The 25,944-nt window shown below is 41.8% G+C and overlaps 1 protein-coding gene across 1 annotated transcript in view; it reads right to left on the reverse strand.

Moving 5' to 3' along the window:
• Positions 1 to 25,944, reverse strand: part of TOP1MT (DNA topoisomerase I mitochondrial) — a 1,647,637-nt gene that overhangs the window by 1,524,923 nt on the left and 96,770 nt on the right. The gene's annotated exons all lie outside the window — the stretch shown is intronic.

Consider the following 25,944-nt stretch of genomic DNA (forward strand, 5'->3'; position numbering starts at 1 on the left):
GTCACACTCAAGTGAGGAGGGCCACCGGAGACGGGGGAGGAATCAAGATGGTGGCGGACAGCCACAACCCAGTCGGGAACCCGAGATCCGGAATGGAGACGGCCCGTAGATGACAAGGAGGGATCCAGGCAGCCGCGAACCAGCCGAGACTCAGGATGAGTCAGGCAGACGCCGGCGGGCACAAGCAGTAGGGTTCACACCCAAATGAAAAGGGCTGGCGGAGACGGGGGGGGAATCAAGATGGCGGCGGACAGCCACAACCCAGACGGGACCCCGAGATCCGGGATGGTGATGGGCCGGAGATGACAAGGAGGGATCCAGGCGGTTGCAAACCAGCTGAGACTCAGGATAGCCGATGCCGCAGCAAGGCTCCAGTACCGCTGCAGGCGCTGGTGACACCCGGAGGCAAACAGTGCACACAGCCGATCGCAGCGCGGGAAGGATCACCGCGAGAGCAGGGCAGCTGGCAAAGCAGGAGGAGGTCTCTCCCGAAGGAGATGTATCAGCGGCTGAAAGTGGGTCCGATTTTGGCAGAGGTCGGAGCCGGAGGGACCCCAGGAGCAGGGCAGCAGGAACGGACAAAGGTAAGTGGCAGAATTGCTGTTGAAATTGTTTTATTTTCAGAAAGATTCAGCCTGAATAGAAGAGGCGCCGGCACAGGCAGCCGAGCTTCTGCGCCCCTGGTGGAGATGATGGTAGATGAGGAATAAGTTTCTGCGCCCCCTGGTGGAGATGATGGTAGATGAGGAATATGTTGGAGGACCATCCATTCGAAATTTGATTATAGTGATTTAGTTCTATCCTAAATGATCAGGATTCTAATAGGAGGGTTACATGTTAATATTTTCCTAGTAGTTAAGGAAAGAATGCCTAGTTCACTACATATGGCTTCTACTGGGACACAATGCAACTATTGCCATGCGCCATAATTCTCCCTCCAAAATACTAAGCCAGGCTGTTTCTTTAGAGGTATATATCTACAAATCGTAAAGAAAGGTTGGAACCACACAAGATTTATACAACTCTACCAGCCCCTCAATGGATTGACCTCCCGATCTTTGTATAAAGGTTCCAATTGCTTTTAACGTAGTTGTTACCCGGTCAGAAATGCATTTGGAGAAGGTCTCCATGTTCATGTTATTAGTGACAAGTATACCAAGGTATCCATAACTTGATACCTCCTCAATTTTTATCCCTTGTAAAGTCCAGTTGTATCTTTTTATATTTCGTCTATTCGATTTAATAGTCAGAATCTTGGTTTTACCCAAGTTTATGATCAGATCCTTTTCTAGGGCGAACCTCTGAAGAGCCTTTAAATGCTATGTCAAGACATAGGAGGCTCGTATTATGCTTCTCTCTCTTTACTCAAACTCAAGCAGTGTAAAACAACTTGAAATCATCAAAGATAAACACATTCAAAAAATTTCCCATAAAGTCTTGTGTGCGAGTTTCATTCTTTTGATGTCCATGAACCAACAAATCACGCGATTCCTTCCACCAATCATATATATTGTCCTTTAACCTCCTTTACACTCTCGTGTCCTTCCTCTTTCTTTGCTGCCTGGGCAGCCAGGTAAGTACCAATAAAAGATTTGGCTTATTTCTTTCATGATATGAGTAACGTGTTGTAAGGATTTAACGGTGTAAGTGCAGCGCGAGCAGCGTTCCAGAAAGGTTGGCGGAGCATATCCGCAAGTTAAGTACCGATAAAAGATTTGGAATGCGAAGGGACGAACATTCCATGAACGCGTGGTAGATAGAGGACACTGTTGTCACAGAAGTTCGGGGAGCACAACAGTGACTCTCTAAGGGTTCCAGTGCTCCTCGTCCATTACTTCCTTTAGGAGTGACAGTTAGCCCGAACAAGAGAGTTGGTTCACAGTAGCGAGGAGTGAAAAGGGAGGTTTCTTTTTCACATATTGGAACTTATCAAAGAAGTATTACAGAGCGAAAACAGCAGAGCGTTCAGAAGAGATAAGTAGGTCATGTCATACCATGGGGAAAGGAGCATATTAACGATATGCTAGCTCCACCTAGTGGCCAAAATAAAGCACAACAGCCTTCCTAAGCAGAAAAAGAGCTTTTCATCACACAAGAAAGAAATTATATCTGCCCTAAAAGCATACTAAGACGAGTATGCTTTTAGGCCCAAGACACCTGGAATTACATAGTGGCATTCCTGTCCCGTATATACCTCGACATGTCCAGCTCAAGCGAGGAAGACAGGGCTCAAGTGAGCCCGAAAAGACTGCAGCCTGGCATGGGGAGATATTACATCAAGCCCAGAGTCAATCCATGGGGCACAGTTCTCATCAACTGGCAGTCATGGAGGACCGGCTTAAGTTTTCTAGAGGAATGGAGGAGCTGAAGGGGAAAAGGGGTACAGGAAAGGATAAGCAGGGGGAAGGGGGGGAAGCCTGCAAAGCAGAGAAAGGCAATACCCCCACGGGCTCGCCACGAAAGAGTAAGGGCAAAAGCAAGGCTACAAGCCGAAAAAGAACAAAAATGGCGTGATGATACCTCTGATAGCTCAGAGGTTTGCCGAAGATGAGTGGGATAGCCCATCATCAGAAGAGGTAGAAGTGATAACTTCGGAAGCAGAAGCAAACAGACGACAAAGAAGGGGACAAAGAATAATTTGATCCGGACGCACTCATTCACCCGAGGTCCTCAGAATGGAAACCGCCGGCCAAGATTGCGACGTATATAATAAAAAATGTTTTTAAAAAATCGGAGGTTAAGAACACCACTGGCAAAAGGAGTCAGAAACAAATTGAGGGCCGAGTGCCCAAGCCACACCTGCCAGGAGGGAATCGCAAAAACCCCAGACATTGATGACCGCATTGTCACGTTCATGGGGAGGTACGCGAAGGCCATAATGAAAGGTTTGGACAGATCCTGGCAACCACATCAAGATAAGATGCTAGATGTGGTTAGACCACTTACAAAAGATAATGGAATTGGCGGAAGAGGCGAAAGGTAAAAATTAACTCATTGACCAAACTATCTTATCGAGTTGGGCCCAGAAAGCCATCTGCCTATTAGGTAACGCCAACAGCGCAATTATGGTGGAAAGGAGGTGGTCAATTCTAGTAGAGATTGATCCAAAATTGAGTGAGTTGGCCACATCTAAGGCAGATGTTTCAACAAAAAGGAAGCTATTTGGAGATGCCTTTATAAAGAAGCTAATGAAATTTGCCAACTCCTATTTGGCGCTTGACAAAGCACAGGCCTCTCGTATTTTTGACAGGGTTGGTAGAGGTAGAAGCCGCTCCGCCAGTCGTTTCATCAGTAACATGTTCCAAGGTGACATACCAATGGAAACAAGATGAGACAGCCAAACCCATTCTTCCTGTCAAGAGGAAGAGGGCGGAGACACCCCGGAAGCCAACAGCAGTCCAACACAGGTGAGGAGAAATGCGCAAGCGCAGAAAACTCAAATGCATATTCCTGCATTAGGGGGGTAATAAGAGTAGCGAAATGGAGATCGATTTCTTCAGATGCTTGGGTTTTAGACACTGTACAGGGTTTTCACATAGACTGGATAAGCGTACCAAAACATGAGGGATGGCCGAAATTATTAAGGCTCAGCACAGCAGACAAAGAATTACTAGATAGAGATAAGAATCGGCACAGAAAGATGCCATAAAACAGAAAAACATAGGAGACAGCTTCATAAGCAACATGTTTATAGTGAGAGGTTGTCACAAGGCAAGGCTGATAATAAACAAGAGAACTAAATACGTTCGTAGTTTACAGACATTTCAAAATGGAGGGCATACACTTGCTGAGAGATATTCTACTACAAGGGGACTGGCTTGTGAGACTAGATCTCAAGGACGCTTATCTGACCATACCGATGGCAGCGGAACAAAGGTTTCTGAGGTTTCGTTGACAGGGACACGTTTGGGAATTCACCTGCCTAGCATTTGCGCTAGCATTGGCCCCTTGGTGTTTCACAAAAGTGATGAAACTGGTAATGATTTTCCTCAGGGAGAGAGGGATTATACTAATCGTTTATCTGAACGACATTTGTATGATGTGCCATGACTGATCAGGGAACAGCTAGAACTTCCGATAGAGCTGCTCCAACAACTGGGTTTCCCAATAGACTGGGAGAAGTCAAGCCTGCAGCCAGAACAGAACATGACATTTTTGGGCTTCAGATTAGACAGTTCAGGGAACGTTAAACCTTCCTCTGAGCAAGGTGAATGACAAAGAAAGATTCCGAAAAGATTAACAGTAGAAACGATATCCCTGAGAGAACTAGCGAGAATAGTGGGACGCCTAGCGTCGTCAATGCAGCCGATATTCCCGGGATCCCTACATTACAAGCCCTTCAGAGGCTAAAAATCCAACACCTCAGGAGGGGAGCATCATACGAGCAATGGATACCCCTGTATATAGAGGAGAAAGAAGAACTGCAATGGTGGTTGCAGCACATGGATGCCTGGAATGGAAGGGCAATATTTGGCTCATTCCCGGACCTAGTGATAGAATCTGATGCCAGCAGGTGGGGATGGGGAGCCAGATGCAGAGATCTGTCGACAGGGGACAGATGGTCAGGAGAAAAATTCAATCTCCACATAAACTGCTTAGAGCTTCTAGCAGGCTCCTTTGCGGCGATATGGTGAACACAGGAGAGGGCACAATGTTGCGTACTCCTCAAGATGCACAACATGTCAGCAGTTCGTTATATAAACAGACTGGGAGGCACAAGATCGAGGATGCTAGCAAAGGAATTTTGGCACCTGTGCCTACAGAGGGATATCGGCGACGGCGGAATATGGCCAGGTCGTCAGAACAAGATAGCAGACTGGAACTCCAGATTCCTCAGGGATGCCAGCAACTGGAAGCTGAACGAGAATATTTCCCAGGCACTGATGGAGATGGGGTCCATGCAGGACAGACCTCTTCGCATCGAGGCTGAATAAGCAACTTGCTCGGTTTTTCAGCTGGAGACCAGACCCGGAAGCGATAGCCTTTCTGCTACAGTGGGGTCCGAACAAAGAATACGCGTTCCCTTCCATCGTAACGATTACGAGGACTCTAGCGCAGGCGAGGAGACAGCGTGTATCCATGATATTGATTAGGCCGGATTGGAGGGGTCAAGCATGGTTCCCGGGCCTGCTAGAGATGACCTACAACAATGCGATAGCATTGCCAAGATTAGATCCCATAGTGCGAGATCCCACAGGGGAAGGTCACCCTCTAGTGAAGTCAGGAAACCCCAGCTACATTGCATGGGCAATTTCAGGGGAGCCTTGTTTAGGCCATGTTTATCGGAAGAGGCTGAACAGATTGACGAGACTTGGGCACCTGGGACCAAGAAGGCATATAGAACAGCCTGGTCAGGTTGGCACAATTGGTGTGTGGCAAGGGCCATATATCCCACGTGCACAGATGAAGTTCATGTAGTTACTTATTTGGCTCAGCTAGCAGCCCAGAGCAGGTCTTATAGAACAATACAGCCAGATCAGCTATTTCTGCGGGGTACACGAGAACTGAAGGGTTAGCCGTGAGAGAACACCCTTTGGTTTGCAAACTGTTGAAAATGTTCCCATCATGGCCAGACAATGATGAACTATATATGAAGGCTTTATCAGCCAAGTTAACTATGTTATTATGCTTACTGTCATGCAAGATGGTTTCAGATGTAAAGGCTTTAGAGATTAATAGAAAGTCATTATCTCCTCAAGGTATAACCTTTGATATAGTGAAGAGAACAAAAATATGGTTGAGATCAATTTCATATCCGGCATTAGCACAACAACCAAAATTATGTCCAGTAAGATGTATTACAGAATAGGAGTCCATGACTAGGGGAAGGAGACCCCCAAGGGTAAATCAGTTGCTCATTGACATAAGGAAACCAGTCGGGCAGTAGCGACAGCCACGCTAGCGAGATGGATGAGATGGGTGATGACAGGCTGGAGTAGACGCAGATTCATATGGGGCTCACTCAGTGAGAGGAGCAATGGCCTCTAAGGCTTTCCTGGCAGTAACCAGACTAGAGGACATCATTAAGTCAGCAGACTGGCCGAAGGAATCCACATTTAAAACCTTTTACCTTAAGCCAGTGGAAGAAATAGCTACGTTGGTGGTAAGTAAGCTTTAAACGAGCATAATACGAGCCTGCGTGTCTTGACATAAAATTCTGATTTTCCAGACATTCATTACAGAAAGTCATAATTCTATTAAAGACAGAGGCAAACGATTATCCCACCCAATAATCGATGTTGTAAAATGTGAATGTACTGCATTCTGTGATGATAATGTTAAAAAAAATGATATTGTTGACAACAAGGTTTATGGAAAAGTTTTCATGTTGATTACCCACCCTTCGGACAGTAGTCCGAAATATGGTTTGGACTTCAGGTTCTACGGCGGAGAACAAATCGAATGGTTCATGAGGTCATGGTATCGAATGGTTCATGAGGTCATGGTTTTACAGAAACATGAGGAATAAAAGGTCATGGTTTACAGCGTTTACCGGTTGGGATATATATATATTTTCACAAAAAAAAACTTTAAGGGGACGTTATGGTTAAGTTGCGCTACTAAAAACCTGTGAAATGCCCTAAAAAACATTATAAATGTGACATTATGGTTCGAAGTAAAACTGAAAAAACCCCAAAATTCGCCAGTTATGGTAGGCTAAGCAACCATAACTGCCCGCACCACTGTGCACTGCTAACACGAACACCCAGGACATCAAAGATGACATCATGAAATGGATTATACCATAACAAAAAAAAGTATGCCTCCAACATAATTACCTCAGAGAAACTCTGCAGCCAGAACCGACAGTAGACGCACGCACTACAACGAAGACAAATTGCAACAAAATAGTAAGTGAACCTCATTTTTCTTATATGTGTGTGTACTTTCTTTGGTATGAGGGGCAGAAAAAATAATTTTCTTTCTGTTTTGACACAGAAATGTGCAGGACTTTGGAGTGGCTGGAGGAGAATTTTCCGCATGGGGAAAGGTCCGAAGCATCATTTAACATATATATATTTATTTTTAACAGACCAGGGAAAAAAAAGAAGACAGGCCAACAGACGACAGAGGAAGACAGGCTGAAAAGGCTAGAACTGAAAATGGACACTAAATGACAATTTTAACAGTTTAAGGCAATTTGTGAGAGGAAAAATAGTTACAACTGTCCCACCTGTACCTGCCCCCTTCTCCATTTCCCAAACCTTCAAGAAGAAAATAGACGTTTTGATGAAACGTCTATCCCTTCTTCCCCTCACAAATCATATCTTCACAATCAGCCCGTGTTGAACCCTAATTCCCCTATATTCGTGTCTGTGTGTGTGTCTGTGTGTGTGTCTGTGTGTGTGTCTGTGTGTGTGTCTGTGTGTGTGTCTGTGTGTGTGTCTGTGTGTGTGTCTGTGTGTGTGTCTGTGTGTGTGTCTGTGTGTGTGTCTGTGTGTGTGTCTGTGTGTGTGTCTGTGTGTGTGTCTGTGTGTGTGTCTGTGTGTGTGTCTGTGTGTGTGTCTGTGTGTGTGTCTGTGTGTGTGTCTGTGTGTGTGTCTGTGTGTGTGTCTGTGTGTGTGTCTGTGTGTGTGTCTGTGTGTGTGTCTGTGTGTGTGTCTGTGTGTGTGTCTCTGTGTGTGTGTCTGTGTCTGTGTGTGTGTCTGTGTGTGTGTCTGTGTGTGTCTGTGTGTGTGTCTGTGTGTGTCTGTGTGTGTCTGTGTGTGTCTGTGTGTGTCTGTGTGTGTCTGTGTGTGTAGAAATCTTTGTATATTTGTTGTAGTCGAAGGGATTGAGGATTGTTTTTTTAAAAGACTTAAAATGTTTCCAAACAGTGTGCCCGTTGTAGCTAGCCGCAAGCAATAGAATGTGTAAGTTCTAACGGCAATACACCTACCCGTACCAATGTCAACCAAGATGGAACTGATCTTAGAACGCACCATCTGTGCAAGTTGTGAGTAAAGGAACATAATGTGGCATCCTAAGGACATTATAACTCTCCGTACCGCTCACAAACGAGATAAAACATGTTCCTAGGACACACCAGGTGTCCGTGATGTCTGTAAATGAGCAAAACGGGAGTGTCCTAAGGACACTATACCTGTCAGTATCGGCCGCAGCCAAGATGGAACCGTCCGTAGAACAGGCGCGGTGGCCGGCATGTTCGTAGTCAAACAAAATGGAGGTGTCCTAAGGACACTGGAAAAAACAAAGAGGTGATGGCTGGAAGGTTTAGAATTAATCTTAACCACTGGCAATGCTCTGGGCAACCCTCCAGACCACCGTTCTTCGCCTGCCAAGCCATTACAGAAGGGAAAGACCATATGCAAATCAGGCTTGGCCCCACCCCAAAAGAGGCAGTCCAGCCCGAACTGCTAGGCCACATCCCTTCTGCACGAGACCACAAGCATCCCCAAACATGTTTCGCCCTTGTTGGGGCTCATCAGTGAGGAGTAGCTTGGGTCTCTAGGCCCAGCAGGCACGGGACCCACGTCTGGGCATACCCGTCCCACTCGGGGTGACATAGCAAAAACAAAGAGGTGATGGCTGGAAGGTTTAGAATTAATCTTAACCACTGGCAATGCTCTGGGCAACCCTCCAGACCACCGTTCTTCGCCTGCCAAGCCATTACAGAAGGGAAAGACCATATGCAAATCAGGCTTGGCCCCACCCCAAAAGAGGCAGTCCAGCCCGAACTGCTAGGCCACATCCCTTCTGCACGAGACCTCAAGCATCCCCAAACATTTTTCGCCCTTGTTGGGGCTCATCAGTGAGGAGTAGCTTGGGTCTCTAGGCCCAGCAGGTCCACACTGGACCTGTCCGTACAATCAGCAGATCATGTATGCACATGCGCAGTACACCCATAAGTACTGCAAACATTGCGCCTGTCCCCAACTGTCCGTCGCACTTTTAATTAGTTTCAGGACCCGAACACTGTCCGTAGAACAGTGGCGCGCATGGGCACGTTTGTTAGTCTGCATTTGCTGTCCAGCGGGCACACATTTCCCTGGCGGATGTGTTCAGGACGTCATGTGACCACACCCACGCTGAGCGTGTGGCCTCTGCGCAGTTTGTCTGCTTCTGCAACATTGCAAAAGAACTTATACATACATGGTAAATTATTTTACAGTATAAAATAACCATTTCACATGTCCCATACAATAGCTCTACCTGTGAGCGTGTCTTTTAGAAGTTTGCAGCGCTTTTTAGCGATCAATATGGTCACGAGGCGCACCCATCCACCACTATAAATGGCCACACCCCCGAGCTCATCTTCATTGTGCTTCTGGCTATAGCAGTTTGAGTTGTGCTGCCTTTACTGCTCTAGCGACAATTAGGCAAGTAATCCTTATGGCATCCATGGCTATTGTTGCTTCATTAGCCTCAGCACCACTCCCAAACCCTCCACCTCCACCACCTCCCCAAGGGCCTGCAGAGGGATATATGGGTGAGGATGTAGAGATCGAGGAAGAGGAGGAAGAGAATGAGGTGGAGGAACTCTGCACTACAAACACTCGCCGGGAATTGTGGGTGTGGCGGTTGTATACCGTTTTAGGAAACGTACCGAAAGCATGTGCGAACCTGGTCAGGTGTAACCAGTGCCAGTTGGTGCTCAGTCGCGGGAGACCTGGTGCGTACAGCTTTGGTACGACAACCATGAAGTGACGCCTAACTTCGTTCCACAGTGCGGACATTCGCAAGGTGGTGCCATGCAAAGAACGTAGTAGATGGAGTTCCTCCACAGCACCCTCTGTGTCCGATCTTCTCACCACAAGAGACTCCTGTGGGGGAGCGCATCCCTCCAGCTGCCTCACAAGCTATTTGCGATGCTGTTGACCCTTACCTTTCGAGGGTCACAGTATTGTTTGTGTACTGTTATGCAGCACTCTGCAGAGGGGAGAGTCTTCGAAGTGCTTTTGAGGCCACAGTCACAGAGCACCAGAAGAACTGCTCCCTACCCAAGTAAAGCCCACCCCATCTCTTTTTCGCTCCACCTGCCGCCTCTTATCCTTGGTGTCCCTCCTTTGCCCTCCTCTCCTAGTGTGTCGTGTCATCAAAAGCAGTAAACTTGAAAATAACAAAAAAGGCTCTTTTCAGAGCCACCTTTCTCAGTTTAACAATAGAACTATCAAGGGACAGTTGTAGGCCTCCACGCATTTTTGGAAAAGTCCGCGGACAGTCGTAGGACACAAAAATGGAGGGTGCAAGTGTAGCAAAACCAATGGACATTTCGCTGGGAGTAATTGGTGGTTTTGAAAAGAGCCTTTTGGTGGTGGTGTGTGTGCTTAAAAAATGTAGATTGGATAAAACGGACTGCCAAATAGGTGAGATGGACTCCATCTCTGCGAAAAATGAAAGAGCTGCGAAACAAAATGTTTTCATTGTGGAATGAGGACATGCCAACATCTCTTAGAAAGGCACAAACAGCCTTATTCACATTGCGCCTCGCTTTCTCCATTTGGGGACCAAATGCAGAAGAACGCAGCCATATGTGTCTTTGTGCAATACGGGAAAAAACTATTTGGCTATTTGGAAACATGTCCATGACCTTCGCAAGTCCTACCTTCATTACAAATTGCAAAGAAATTCCAGAGAGATGGCCTAAACTGTTGCCTCCACAATGAATGATAAGTATATCAGGATGATGCTCTGTCTGTAAAGTTGCACAGAGGTGTACCAAGGCCAGCCACTTCATTCCACGCACGCCATGCCAGTGCACTTGCACATGAGGAAATCCAAGATCTGCACATAAATGGCAACTTTCTGCATGCACCTTCAACCAATGTATCCATGAGTCTCCCAAAATCCAGATAATCTGTTTGAGCACACAGAACCATGGCTGTCTGGTCTCCTGTCAAGGAAAAGACGTTCTCACTAAATTTGTCCGTACAGAACACACCCACTGAACTTTACTGACCAATCCCTACCTTCGCACACTCTCATTTGCATGCGTCTCCACCCCAGAATCCCCGTTGGGAATACGCGCCGCCTGCAAACTACCGCCATGTTCGCGGACACTTACAGGATCAGAGCGTGACGAGTGTACATTAAAATATTATTCCCCCTTTCCCCTTTAAGGTGGGCTCTGAAAAGAGGTGTTATTTCTTTTGGGCAGATGCCTTACAGACACCTGTTTTTAAAAAAATATATTTTTTGTTCTTACTTTACTCCTACAACCATTACAGAACATTCTCCAAAGCAAGCCTCACATTCCAAAAGAACATGGCATTTCCCAAAGATAACGCAACACCATCTGTTTCAAAATAAGCCGCATTACTGGGAACAAAGTTCTCATTGCACAAAAAACACACCAGCGCGTAACATAAAAGCATGCATGCCGCGATTAATGTTACACCTCCCAATATTTTGCTCAGGACCGAAAACAGAAATGTTGTCTCATTTTCCTTTAGCGAGTAACCCAGAAAAAAATAATTTCGCAGTTGGAAAGATGTTCATGACTGCTTGAACCAACTGTTACAAATCTTCCAACAAAGTAAGTTAACTCACGTAGCCCAAATGGCAAGCACCATAGTACAAAACTACCACATGAGGAGTGGTCATCATAGGCATCTCGGTGCAAACTTGGAGAATTGCCGCAACATTGTGATCAGTCTCAGAGCTCCACACCACCTCCACTTCTCTCACATCAAAATTGTGTGCCACATGCCTACTTTCGGCATAGTGCTGTAAACCATGGACAAAATTATCTCCAAGGACCAAAACCCTGACCCTCTGCCATCTTCAGTATATGCACCGTCTTTCAACACAAAAGAGCAATGTGAACATCTGATTGGCTGAGGCCTACAGTCTCCTTTCCATGCTGGATTTCCTGTAGAAACCCGTATGTCACACGCCTTACCCGCGGGCAAGCGTGGTCTACGTGCGGCACGCAACTCTTAGCCAGTCCTACCCTTTCCACATCACTCGCAAATCCATTCCCTCATTGGACACAGCTAAGCAGTCACACAACCATCCACCAATCACATCCAACTCCGTCATCAAAATTTCGCACTTTAAATGTATTATTGATCACTCTGAATGCAAGTCACATATCATTGCAAAGCACCTACTTCAAAAACTACTGTGCAATTGTCGCGGATTTATACGTACAGCTCCATGCATGCATATAAAGTACAAGTATGGATATTTTAATCAGAGAACATGTACAACCCTTATGAATTCATTTAAACAAATTAATGCCACTAAATCTGCATAGCCAATATGTACTAATGCTCCCCCTTTAAGTGCAAGATGTCCAATTTTATCATTGACAAACCACACTACTTCTTACTGTCTCCCGCATAACCTATGCATATGTTACAACCCTGCCCATTTAGCGCGAAACTCGATTTTCCATTAGAACATGGCACAATTGTTTATTTACTGTGTACCGCCTACATAAATACTACTTCCAATGCGATCGTATGAGAAAAATAAACCCTCAGAATTGCTGTGGTCACATCTCCCTCTGAGGGTCTCCCGATTTTCAAAATCATACATAATATGAAAGTACAGACATTTTTCCCCCATCTACTATAATGACCCATCGCTTACAAACCTCTCTTCTATAGATAACACAGCTTAAAACAAACCAGGCATTTTCATAACCTAAACATTGTACTCATTTCTGAAGCACGTGCAACTAACATACTGCAAGTAACATACAAAGGCAGCACATAGTGAAGTGAAATGCACACATGCACTGTGTTGAAATATCAAAGGAGAATACTCGACGAAAGCTACAAAATTAACGTGTATATAGTAACTTCACTGCTTTAAACACACCAAGTTACTAACTTCTACTTATTACAATCGCATTGAAGACTACTCTCCTGAAAATCAACAGCATCTACACTGCAAACGACATATCCGAAGAAACCTGGTCATTCTGCAAAAAAAAGTAAGTACAGTACGACCTTTATATTCTAACTATTCCTCAAACAGACTGTGTGGGTTATGTATTTAATTTGCGCACCAAAGCAAACAGTGATTTCTGAAACATTCTACCTACAAATACCCATTTATTAAACAGAGAATAGCAGGTAGAATGGCTCACAAATCCCCGTGTGTTTGCAACTCAAATAACATACAGAAGCCTTAGAATGTTAGTACTAGAATACAAATAGCTGTTTCAATGTTATGCCATTACGTTTACTGTAAATGCTTCTCCTCACCACTAGCCCACTCTGAAGCAAATTTTAGTAGTATACAAACAGAAAAATAGCCTTCCCAAATCATTGTAAGAGGCCAATGCACATTCACACCACCACAAAGAGCTTGACCATCAAACTAATGCACGCATGCACACATACATTTAACAGACCAAACCATGCCTTCTTTTTTTCAACAGACCTCAAAGAATGGCTACCAAAAAGCAAGTCCATAGAAAGGAACGCAGAAGTAGAGCAAATAAAAATAAAAGTGTCCAACCTAAGCATCCATCTGTAGCAGAGTTTGTAGAGAACGTTGGAACAGCTAATACAGTCGTTTAGCAAAGGAAGCTTCAACTACTGAAACTTTACCTCCGCCAACAAAATGTGTCATCAAACACAAAACTCTTCACAAAAAAACCGACTACCAGTACTGCTAACAATGCTCCTATTAATCCCGATATCGTAACAAGGACCCATCGTAAAAAAAGTATTTTAGCAAAAAAAAAATTGCCGCAGAGTCCTTCAGAATCTAATAAGAAGAGGACCGAAATCATCCTCAACCCTTAAAACCTACCGTAGAAAATTAATCCTACAAGTTCTCGCGGACAGTGCAATTCTCAAAAGGAAGTTGTTTATATTAGTGTTAAATAGGCTGAAACCACTAACAAAACTAAGTAGCAAACTACAAAAGAAACTTATCAATAAACGGAATGTGAACAAAATTCTGTGGAGGTGAATGGAGTCTCAGAACCATATTTTAATGAAGAAGCATACAAATAAAATCAAACAAACAATTGCCATCCATAGCAGTGGACGAGGGTATGAAAAAAATCAATAATAGCATCATGGAACAAGAAACACTGCTTAGAAAAGTATCCCCTGAAAACTCAGAATTACCTCTCAATTCGACTGAACCAGACCGTTCAGTATACAAATGGCCGTGCACCTCAATGTGTGCCATTCCTAACAAATCTTTCAAATCTTTACATTAGTTCCTCAATCAGTATGTGAAAGGTAAAGACAAAATTAAAATGGAAGTGCTGAAAAATATGGATATCTGTCCAGTGCGCAAATACACAGACACAGGACTACAAGGACATCCATTAGCCTGCATTTCTGGACCTATTTGCAGAAGCACCTTACATGATATCAAAAGGATATCAATATATCATTCAAATGTAAGATATCGGGTGTATAAAATATACTATGCTAAAAGTCCAGCTTTAGAATTAGCCAATTTAAATAACACTCTTCTGCATGGTACACCCATATACCTACAAGAAGAAATGGACCATATCCAGAGAAAATATTTTGGAAATGAAAGCCACTTACAAAATGCAATAGTTGTAGAACAGACTAGAAACAATTCTGCACATAGCAACCTTCTATTACACACATACAAAAAAGAAATACTAAAATTTAAAAGAGCATCGGCTGAAATAACAAACCGTGTGTGTGTGTTGCTGCAAAATGTTTTACAAAAGGAACACAAAAAAATAGACATAGCATACAAAATAGAAGACAATGAAGATTCCAAATGGTTTCAATTAGCGCTCTACCTTTTAGCTGAAAACAAATATCAAATAAGTGAACCCCTAATATGTTGCAGTTACTGCACTACAAACCTAGACAACAACCAAACTCCTTCACATGCTATCACAAATAATTTTGAATTGTTCCCACTACCGAAAACCCTGCAACAACTCAATTTGTATGAGAGCATCATAATTCAAACAGTCACCCATTTCAAGCAATTATACGCCTTCACCCAAAAACAGCAAAATTACCTCCCTCTGACTTGGTGAAAGGCATCTGTGGCAAAGTAGTTTATTTGCCATTAGATCTAACAGAAAATGCACACACTCTAGGAGTGCAACCTTCAATAGAGCATTCTTTAATTGTCTTAGTAAATGGTGTACCAACAAAAGAAAAATATTTGGCAACAACTGGTGGACTTACATGAAGTTAGACAAGGCTTGCAATATCTAAAAGACAATAATGAATACTACAAGGAAATAAATATTGAAGAAAGCTTAAAGGAAACAACTGATATAATTGAAGAGACATCAGAAACTGGACAATTCGAACTTCTGAATCCTGCTGCAGTATCCACTCTTTTGGACCAGTACACAATTCATCCATTGCATTCCAATGAAAGCATAGATGATGCACTAGAAACTTACCAAATCGAACAAACCAAAGGTTCACCAATGAGCATATGGGAAAAAAGTATAGAAGCACGTGCTTTTCCACTGCCATTTCCTACTGGCAAAGGTGGAAGATACGATGATAGACCCACTCTGATTACAGCATCAGAATACCGCTCATTACGAATGTATTTGCAAGATCCCAGGTTTAGACAAAATGTGGAATACATATTCCACCTACTCTTTGAAAGTGAACTAGCAACCCTATATGTTACGGAGTTGCACACATTTTGAAATCTGGGACCCACTTTCAAAATATGTCAGCTATGCAAATAATACAAAAAGTACAAGAAAAAGATGAGGTTTTACAAGAAAAAAAATGAGGTTTTACAATCAAGTATAACAAATGTATTTGCAAACATGCGTGGTACAAAAGACTACTGGTTCCGACGGCACAGAGACGTACGTTGTATGATCAGAAACCTTGGAGCACCGACTTAGTTTGTTACACTAAGTTGTGCAGAATATGCATGGGAAGATTTACATGAGTTCCTATGCAATTCAAACAACAACAAAACCAACATACATTTATTAACACCTGGAGAACTTTGCTCTCTAGATCCAGTTAATGTGTCAAGATATTTCCATCATCGTTTCATTGCTATGCTACACTATTTGCAAAACAACTGTTCCTCCCCTCTGAGAAGTGCAATGCTTCTTTTGGAGAAAAGAATACCAAGCGAGAGGAGCACCACATTCACATGCTTTTATGGATCAATGGTGCTCCTAAATTTGGTCACGACACTGATGCCACTGTTTTGCAGTTCATCCAAAAATATGTCACTTGTGAAATCACTTCACAACTGACACAGTGACCTGCATGGGCAGATTTTACAATTTCAAAGACACAAATGTGGCAGATATTGTCGTCGCAAATACAAAAACAAAGGGAAATACTACACCAAATGCCGGTTTGGTTTCCCTAGACCAGTTACAGAAACAGGTGAAGTGAACAACTTCATGTCTTCAGTTCGACAGTGTTAAAGGTAAATCACCTAAGAACACGTATTACATAAAAAGAACAGAAGAATCAAAATATATCAATGATTGCATTCCATAAGAGGGCAATGATTGCATTGTAAACAGAGATGTGCAGTACATTGCAGACAATTCCACTGCTGTTGCACGATATGTTACAGCCTACTTAAAAGCAGAAAAAACTGCTTCAAGACCTCTGGGATGACCCATCATCAGACAAAACACTCAGAAATTGTACGGCCTAGGCATAAAAATGCTCTCTCAGATAATGTGCCACCTATGAAGCAGTAGAACGTTTAACCGGTACTGCTTTGTATGGAAAATCAGACAACATAGTATGGCTAAGTCTTGGTCCTGCTAAATCTAGAAAAAGGGTTCTGAAATCATATGAGGACATAGACATAATTGCCAGAAATGATCCCAAGAGCCAAAATATTAAAAAACAATTTACTGGACACATACTATCCGAACAGGAGTAGCACTTTGGAAAGTATGTGTCTATACCACATAGCTCAAAACTTTGCATACAAAAATAATATAAAACCCGATGAAAGAAAAGGCAGATATAGAGTCACAGATTGTGAAGACAGCTTAGTGAAACTTACCAAACGAAGCTTAATCATGTTAAATTGTCATTAAAAACTCCTCAACAGAAAGAACTATATTACATGTCTCTGCTACAACCTTTTAAACCATGGAGAAAAGAGGAAGCAATATTAGATAACTGACTGCTATGAAGATGCTTTCAAAGCAAATGAAAGCGCTATAACCGATGTGAACTTTACGCAGTAACAAAACAATGTTGCACAATGGCTCAACTAGATGAGGACTCTTCAGACAGTAGTCAATCTTCTGTAACAGGAAGCCAAGAACCACTAAGACAGCCACTAATGGTAAATGAGGCAGAATTAGCTATGACAGAAGTGGAAAACACAATGTGTCACTATCAAGAAAATATCGAAGACTTAACTGTACAACAAGATCAGCGCACCATTTCTGAAGACGTAACAAAACAAATTGCACATGGAGTACAACACGAAAATAAAGAATGTACCTGCCAAAATTACAAACCAGTACTGCTGTATGTCAGTGGTGAAGCTGGGTCAGGGAAAACATTCTTAATCAAAATCAGCAAGTTCCTTCAGCAATTGACAAATAAACTGTCAGCTGTTGTAACTGCCTCCACAGGTTTTGCTGCCTACAACATAGGCGGTGTCACTTTACACTGATTACTACTTCTTACAGTAGAACACCAAAACAAATTAGACTATTACAAACTTTCTGCAGAAGCTGCAATGGAACTACGCAGAGTATTAAAGCAAATGGAAATGCTACTAATAGATGAAGTGAGCATGGTCTCCAACCTAATGTTGGTTTTGATTCACTTCAGATTGCAAAAAGTACTTAAAACAAACTACGAAGAACTCTTTGCAGGGAAACATTATCGTTTTTGGAGATTTTCTATAATTGACACCAGTGAAAGGTGAACCTATTTTTAAAACCTTAGGACACAAACTCTGCCGTAAAACTGTTGGCAGCATAGGAAATGGTAACCTTTGGCAACATTTCCAATACAGAGAATTAACAGAAAACATGCAGCAATCTGCAGATCTCACTTATGCCAACGTCTCAAAAAGTATTAGAGTTGGTGTACTAGCTCAAGAAGCACAAGCAATTTTGAAAAACCGGCACATTCATGCACTTTATGGCGATAATGCATGTGCTACTGATGTTATGGAACAATTAGCGCACAAAAATGTCAATTGTATGGCTTTAATGCCAACTCTTGCAAGTTGTTTCAAATTCAATGAAACAATGTTAAATAAAGAAATGCAACCAATAATGGAAATCTGCGCCACAGACAAACTAGACGTACATGGTATGACACTACCCATGTGTGAGCAAGCCACAACAAGACTAAATAGCTTAGAAAATTCAATCTCCAACACAGCTGGGTTGGAAAAAATATTAAAATTATCCTTAAATTGTAGAGTAAAGCTTAAACGTAACCTTGACGTGGAGCAAGGGCTAGTTAATGGGGCACTGGGTACAGTTGTTGGCTTTCAATCATACCCACGTGACAACAACATTCAGTTTGTGAATATTCGCTTTGACAAACTTTCAGAAGTGAAAATGATAGGGCACTCAACTGCTCGATTCCTTCTGTTCAAAGACATGTATGTACGTAGAGAACAATGTTCTCTAAATCTTGCATATGCAGTCACCATTCATAAATCCCAAGGTCTTACCCTAGACAAAGCATTGCTAAATATAGGAAACAGTCTTTAAAGAAGGCATGAGCTACGTAGCACTATCACGCTTACATACACTTGACGGTCTATTTCTAATCAACTTTGATGCAAGTAAAGTGAACGCTGATATTCCTTGTATTTTAGAATACAATAGACTACGCTCACTGTACACCCCCCATCTGAAACAATATCCTGTTCCAGAAAAGTAAAGCGTGGTAAAAGAAAACTAATTGAAACAGAAATGCAACAGAATCTGACAGCAAATCCTTCAAAGAAAACAAAAGGTAAAGGTTCATCAATTACCACAAGCAAAGAACCACCTATTAGAGAAAGTAAACCAAGTACTTCTTCAAAGAAGGAAGAGAAACTCCGAAAAAAGCACTCAGAAAAAGAACTAGCTGGTCCATTCAAATTAAACTGGTGTAAGTTCCTATGCTATCCATTATTAATTGCGCCCTGGCGCAAAATCTCGTAGTGAAGTTGGTATACCTTATTGTCGCATAGGCATGGGGTTTGGACTCCTCTTATACTTGCTGCTCACGCGTAGTAGCTAATCACTTAGTCAGCTTATGAGTATTTGTGACATATACACCCATGTTCCATTAAATAATGGACACTTCAAGATGGCGGATTTACCATCATAGAGTTCGTTCTCAGTAAATTCAATCTGGCAATCATGTGACGCGCAAATAGCAGTTGGGAGGAGCCCATTACACAGCTTGCGAGGCTATTTAAAAACAAGAAAACACTAGTTGGGAACAACTACAAGCCTGAGGAAGCTCGCGAGTCGAGCGGAACACGTGGCTTTTCCCACCCATTGGGGGGGGGGGGGGAGTGCTTTTCATGCCTGGTCTGACCAGGTACTGTCATGTATGCTTTTTAATAAAGATTTGCACTACTTGTGATTAATAAAGGAACTTTTTTAAACTTAGTAAATGGTCGTGAGTGCTTGGGCAAAGTTTTGGCTAAAGTTGGATGTATTGTGTATCCGCCATTCTGCATCTTTTCCTGACATTCTTTTGAATCTTTAAAGCCTAGCCCGCTCTAGCCCAATAGCACCAGCTCAAAGAGGCAGAGCGCAGTCTAGGGGCTAACAACTGTTATATATATGATGATTGGTGGAAGGAGTCCCGCGATTTGTTGGTTCATGGACATCGAAAGAATCAAACACACAAAAGACTTTGGAAAATTGAGTTTTTGAATGTGTTTATTCTTTGATGATTTAAAGTTGTTTGAGTAAGGAGATGCATAATCCTTTGCCCCCGTGCCTTTAATAGAATTATGACTTTCTGTAACGAATGTGTGGAAAATCTGAATTATTATGTAATCTCAATGCAGTTTGGTCAAAGATGACTATATCATCTGCATATATGAAAGCCAAGCCACCGGGCATTGCGTGGCGGATTGTTACTATTCTGCAGGTGAATTCCTAAGTCGGCTAAATAAATATTGAAAAAGGTGGGAACCAAGGTACAACCTTGTTTTTAACCATGATTGACTTCGATATCCCCACTTCAGTCCCCTTTCTGATTTATTCTGAATTTCACTGTTATTCATATAAAGTGCTTTATTAAAAACTAAGCTCTGGTTGTGCAATTTACGCAACCTCATGTCTTCCCATAAAATGTGACAGTCACCAGTGTCAAAAGCTTTCGTAAAATCAATAAATTAAATATAGAGGGTCTTGCTTTGATCACAAAGTGCTACGAATAATATTTATTAAAATCCATGAATTTGTAATCGTACTAAAACCCTTTTAAAAAGATTGTTGCATTCTAAGGATATTCTCTTTCTCTAGCCATGCATGGATATATTGTAGCAGTAGCTTACAGACGATTTTAGCACTGGAATCAATCATGGCCAGTACTCAATAGTTAACTGGGAGATCTCTAGGACCTTTTTTATATACCGGGATTAACTGGGACTGCTTCCAAGAATATGGTATTTGGCCCGTTAACAAGATATTCTGAAAAATAATTAAGATTTGGGCACATATTTGAGGATGAGCTTTAAATAGGACATTCGGCAAGCCGTCCAGGCCCGGGGCTCTAGAGGGTTTCAGATCTTCTATAATTTTTTCAATATCCTCTTGAATAAACTTTAAAAAATCATTGTCTTCCAAGGCTTCATAGGACAAGTCTCTTTCCTTTGCGTTCGCTCCAAAATAAAGAGCCAATATTTAGCTCTTCCATCCTACAGACTATATTGGGTTCATTTCTTTCCCTATAGCATGATTATTACGTTTATGAAAGGTATACCAAAAATGTTTTGTTATCTTTTTCCCTAAGGTTGACCACATAGTTTTCCACTGAACAGAGGCAAAAGTACCTTTATGCATTTTGAACCATTTTTAAAAATAAGATCTTAAGCTTTAGTGCTACACATTTGTACCACCTCCTTCTGACCATGTCTTTTGAGCCAGCAAATATCTTTCTATAGTTGCTTCTTTAACGCAACCTCATGATCATACACTTTGTGATGTGTTTTATTTACCAAATGGAGCTTTTCCCTCTGTTCATTTATTAAATTCAGCTTAAAAGAATGAATTATCTGAAAAAGACTCATTAAAAAAAAAAAATTCCTTTCATTAAAAGAGATTAACTTCATACCAATCTGATTCACATTACTTTCTGTCCACCTAATTCTATTTCCTCTGCTATTGATTTGAAACTTTCCAGTTAATTGCTCACCAGGTGGAACTACCTCATAATTGAGGGTGAATCCAATAATAGAATGGTCACTTAGATCATTAGAAAAAGAATAAAATGACTAATACTCATAAAACCATCATTAGTAGAGGAGAATCAATCCACAAGTGCAAAAAACCATTCAACCAGGTATAATATACCTCTTCTCCCTTAACATTCACTATTTGTAATAATTGACATGCTTGGAATAAAAAAAAAAAAAAACAGCAACTGTATCATACTCCATTTCCTCCTCGCAGAACCCCAAAGCCCATACACATCATAATCATTCGATGTATAGTAATCTTGACAAATAGTTACTTATTTTCCATTTATATCTTGGTCGATGTGAATTTAGGCCACCTGTTAAGTAGTACAATCCTTCCGGGTAGACCGCGCTCCACGCTGAAATCATGAGTTCCAAATGATCAATTACCTTATTTAGCTGGTGGATTGCACTTGCTCCTATTGGTTTAGAGGAAGAAACTCTTTAGCCCTTAAATGGTTAGCAACCACAGTAATCAGTCCTGCAAAGGTGCGGCCTTTCTCATGTTTCCGTGCCATACTTTTGAAACACCATAAAACCATAAAAACATAAAACCGCCTAAAATCATATCCTGCATTAACCAGGTTTCTTGTAAAAGAAGGTATCTGCCGTGGTTACATAGAATGTACCCAGGGGATTATCCAAAAAGGAACTTTATATAAACAACGTTCGCCAGATACGGACATGTAATTTGACCCAGTAGCACCCATAATAGTGGTAATGATCACATGAGGTGCCATTCCTGGATTCCTTCCACTCTTTTTGCACCTAACCAGGCTTGAAAGTTTCAAATGAATGATAGATAATGTGTCTAAAACCTTAACATATGATCTATACACACCAAGTGCCTTGCAAAGACCGGTAAACCCTGAAAGCGCTGTGCTCTGGAGGGGTAGGTACTTCACATAATGTGAACTAAACTGGGCCTTTTATGAAATGTTCATCATTCTAAATGTCCATTTTGCACTGCAATATTATAACGTGCAGCCCAGTTGTCAGTAACTAGATCTAGCCTTGGGGCTCCATACAAGAGAAATTAGTGAAGATGTGATAACATGTACTATCAGAAATCTCACAGACATCTCTTCAGGGACATGGATACAGCACATTCCCTGGTGGCGTCTCTGGCTGAAAGGACAGACCGAACTTGAGTCAGCTAATGTGACATCAGTGAGAGATTCATACAACAAAACTATACATTGAGTGGGCAATTATTTGGATTAGGGACGTGACAGTTTGGAAAAGGCAGGGCGCCAGAGCCTCCGTCAATGGGTTTGCATTGGGATACCAAGAGCAGACAGCTGTCTGTCACAGCCCATCAGAAATACAGTTTTGGGGGACTTCTTTGAAAAAGGTATAAAACTGGCCAGAGGTTTTATTCTGGAGGCTGGCAGACGAGCCTACCAAAGAAGGACTGACTATAGGGAGAAGTAGTCGTAGGGGCTCTGTCAACAGGCAGACACCAAGGGTGGGATCCCTGCTATAAGTGCAGGGAACACCCATTGAGTGCTGGCTACAGAAAGCTCTTTAATTGATCAGTGACGCATAATATTTAAAGGTTGAACTCCATGCAATGGTTTTCATTTGCAATATATTTGTTTTGCATTATGAACCTTCATTTTGCATTTCTGAATAGCACTTGTCTGAAATCGAGGTACTTCTAGTTTCCATTGCTGAGGATTTGGTTATATTAATGAACGCATTTTGCCTTATATATTGAATGGTTTTGAATTAACCTGCATCGTTTATTTGTTGAACACTTGAAAAGTGATGCACAGTCCTGTTCATCATTGTTGATGCTTTGGGTGTTTAATTAGGTTCACTAGTGAATGCAATTGGCAAGCTTTTCTTCCACATCTATGATGGTAGAGTGCAGAACAGCAAACTCCACTTTTGGCATTCCTTCCACCTTTATATAATGTTTGCCACAGCACATTAGTCTGCATACGTATGTGTGTTGTGGTCTATATGGGACCATCATCACCATAAATCTTCTCGGACAATACTTATTCATATTTTGTCTTTACTTTCCGTTTGCAAGACTTTTGAACTTCTCCAATTTCAGAAACTACATATCCCATACTACCTTGTGGCAGTTCCCATTCCCTGCCTATTCCTATGCAGTGGGCTTAGAATTACAATCCCCATAAGCCTTAGAGATCAGTGCTGCTTTCACTTTCCCAGGACCAGAGAGGGAGGAGGCAGATTACCTTCGGGTGTGGTGCTCCAGGTGCTAATTAGCCTGCTTCAGCACAGGGCAGGTCAGTACTTTAGCAGCTGCCTGCAGGAGCACAGGGCTCTTGCATGGAGTTAGCTCCCAGCCCTTTGTGCCTTGATCCTTGGATTTCTGCTGCGTCCTGTCGTTTCCAGAACCTGCTCCTGTTCCAGGGCCCGGTTCTCCCTGCCTTGCAGCCCTGCTAATCTTTCACTACCCTGCTTGCAGTCTTCTGTTCTGTTGTGCTCTACCACCAATTATCTTGTTCCCTGCCTGCAGTTTCTTGTTCTATGTCCATAGTCCGCGCTACCTGGCTTTAGCTTCTTTTTTTCTTTTTTTTATAAAAGTTGTTTATTAGTTTGATTAACAAACTTTTACAACATTAAAAGATTACAATTTATTAAATTTACATCTTAAAAAGATAAATCATTAAATTTTCATTATACAAGACACATTTTTCGTTACTCTTCACAATTCGATGTAAATATACATAATCCAAAAGGCAATTGGTGAATAATTTTGCGCATTATTTCATCTTAGTATGGTGTTATCCTTATTATATAAGAAAACGTAACCCATTTAATATTATCATTCCTTCTTATCCAATTCCACAACCATCTTCTCAAGGAACATGCATAATAAAACAATTACTTTAAATGAATATGCCCACATGAAGTTCTTCTAACACCATTCCCTAGCTTTTTGAGTCATCCCCAACACTTTCAGACCAATAAGAGAATATCTTAAAGCTTCAAAGTGAGCACAATATATGGTTAGATGTTTTAAATTTTCAATACAAATATTTCCTTCACAAAATCTGCACCAAGGAATCTGTCTCACCGAACCGTGCTTATTCCAATTGATTGTTTTTTCAAACTTTTGCAATTGATTGAGCTTAAATCTCATATATAAATCTCGATATTGTTTAGCCGTGAATTTTAACAAATATGCTTTCCGAGGTGTTTTAGCTGTGGCAAATTTTGCTGCTTCAGTGTATAATTTTTTTGTGTACATATCTGTCAATGTGTTTGTCATACTCAAACGTTTCTTTACATGAGCAGGGCGATATTCAAGATCTATTGGTTTTAGACCACATTCGTCTAGTTTCCTAATCATGAGATTTGAGAAAGTAAGCAGTGAACTGAGTGCACGAGTTTTGGTCATAATTGCAAATTCCTCATAAAGAGATTGTTGGGGTGGAAATAACATCTTTCCATAATTCGTTAGTTGTCACCAATGGAATCTGGCCGATAAGGCTGAGATGCCTAACCCCTGTCGTAAGATGCAATTTGGTAATGCATTTGATAACCTTAATGCAGCTTTCCATATTTGACCTTGAATTTGGTCTAAAATTGCATCTCTATTGAACAGGCATAGGTCAAGACCATATAGTAGAATGGCTTCCACTTTTAGGATATAAAATTGCAAGAGTGGTACAGCTTTTTTTTGTGTTTAGATTTAAAGACCATTTTTTTTTTTGTCGGGGCGTCTATCACATCATAGCCCAAGTATTTTGTATTTACATTAATGGGCATAGGTATTGAGCTAATAGACCATTGCATTTTAGATGTTTTCTTTTTCATATTTTTTAGTATGAAAATACTCTTTCTCCACATTCCAGGTTAAATTGTGTTTATATAGGTATTCTGCAAATATTGCAAGCTTTTTTTGTAGGCCATGAGTTTGATCGAATACAAGCACATCATCTGCAAAAGCTATCCACTGAATGCACAAGTGCCCCAATTTAGCGGGATACGTTATTTCAGATTTCCATATTTGTTCAATGTCCGAGAGGTAGATGTTAAACAGGGTTGCCACCAAGTTGCAACCCTGCTTAACCCCCACCTCAGTTGGAATCGGGACAGTTGTTGAGCCAGACTCATTAATGCAGACCAAATATGATGTGCCTTGGTGTAATTTTGCCAACATTGTACTTAGGTGATGCGGAATACCTTTTTCCTCAAGTTTTTCCCAGCGTAGATTCCTTATATCACAGTCAAATGCTGCTGTTAAATCAACAGATGCCATGAATTTGGAATTTTCGTTTTGGGCAAGTAGATGCGCCAAAACGGTTGCATTCAGAGCCGTTCCCATCCTAGCACGAAAACCTGGAATGGAGAGAGAATAGCTCTCTGGTTTATAATCTCTTTTAACTGCTGTAATAGTAAGATAGCGAAGATTTTAGCACTCGCATCAATCAAGACGATGGGACGAAAATTTCCCGGGTTTGCTCTAACGCCTTTCTTGTGAATGGGAACTATAATCGATTGTAGCCATGTCGATGGGAAACAGGATGAGCGTATCGGGGCCCATAATTGCATGTTTTCTTTTAATACACATGGCGGAATACAATCGGGGCCAGGAGCTCTTGATTTGTTAAGCTTTGAGAGTGCCCATGTAATATCCTCTCGGGACCAGCCCTC

The sequence above is a fragment of the Ambystoma mexicanum genome, chromosome 5q (genome assembly GCF_040938575.1).
Source record: "Ambystoma mexicanum isolate Mex_15411 chromosome 5q, UKY_AmexF1_1, whole genome shotgun sequence".
NCBI lineage: Eukaryota > Metazoa > Chordata > Amphibia > Caudata > Ambystomatidae > Ambystoma > Ambystoma mexicanum.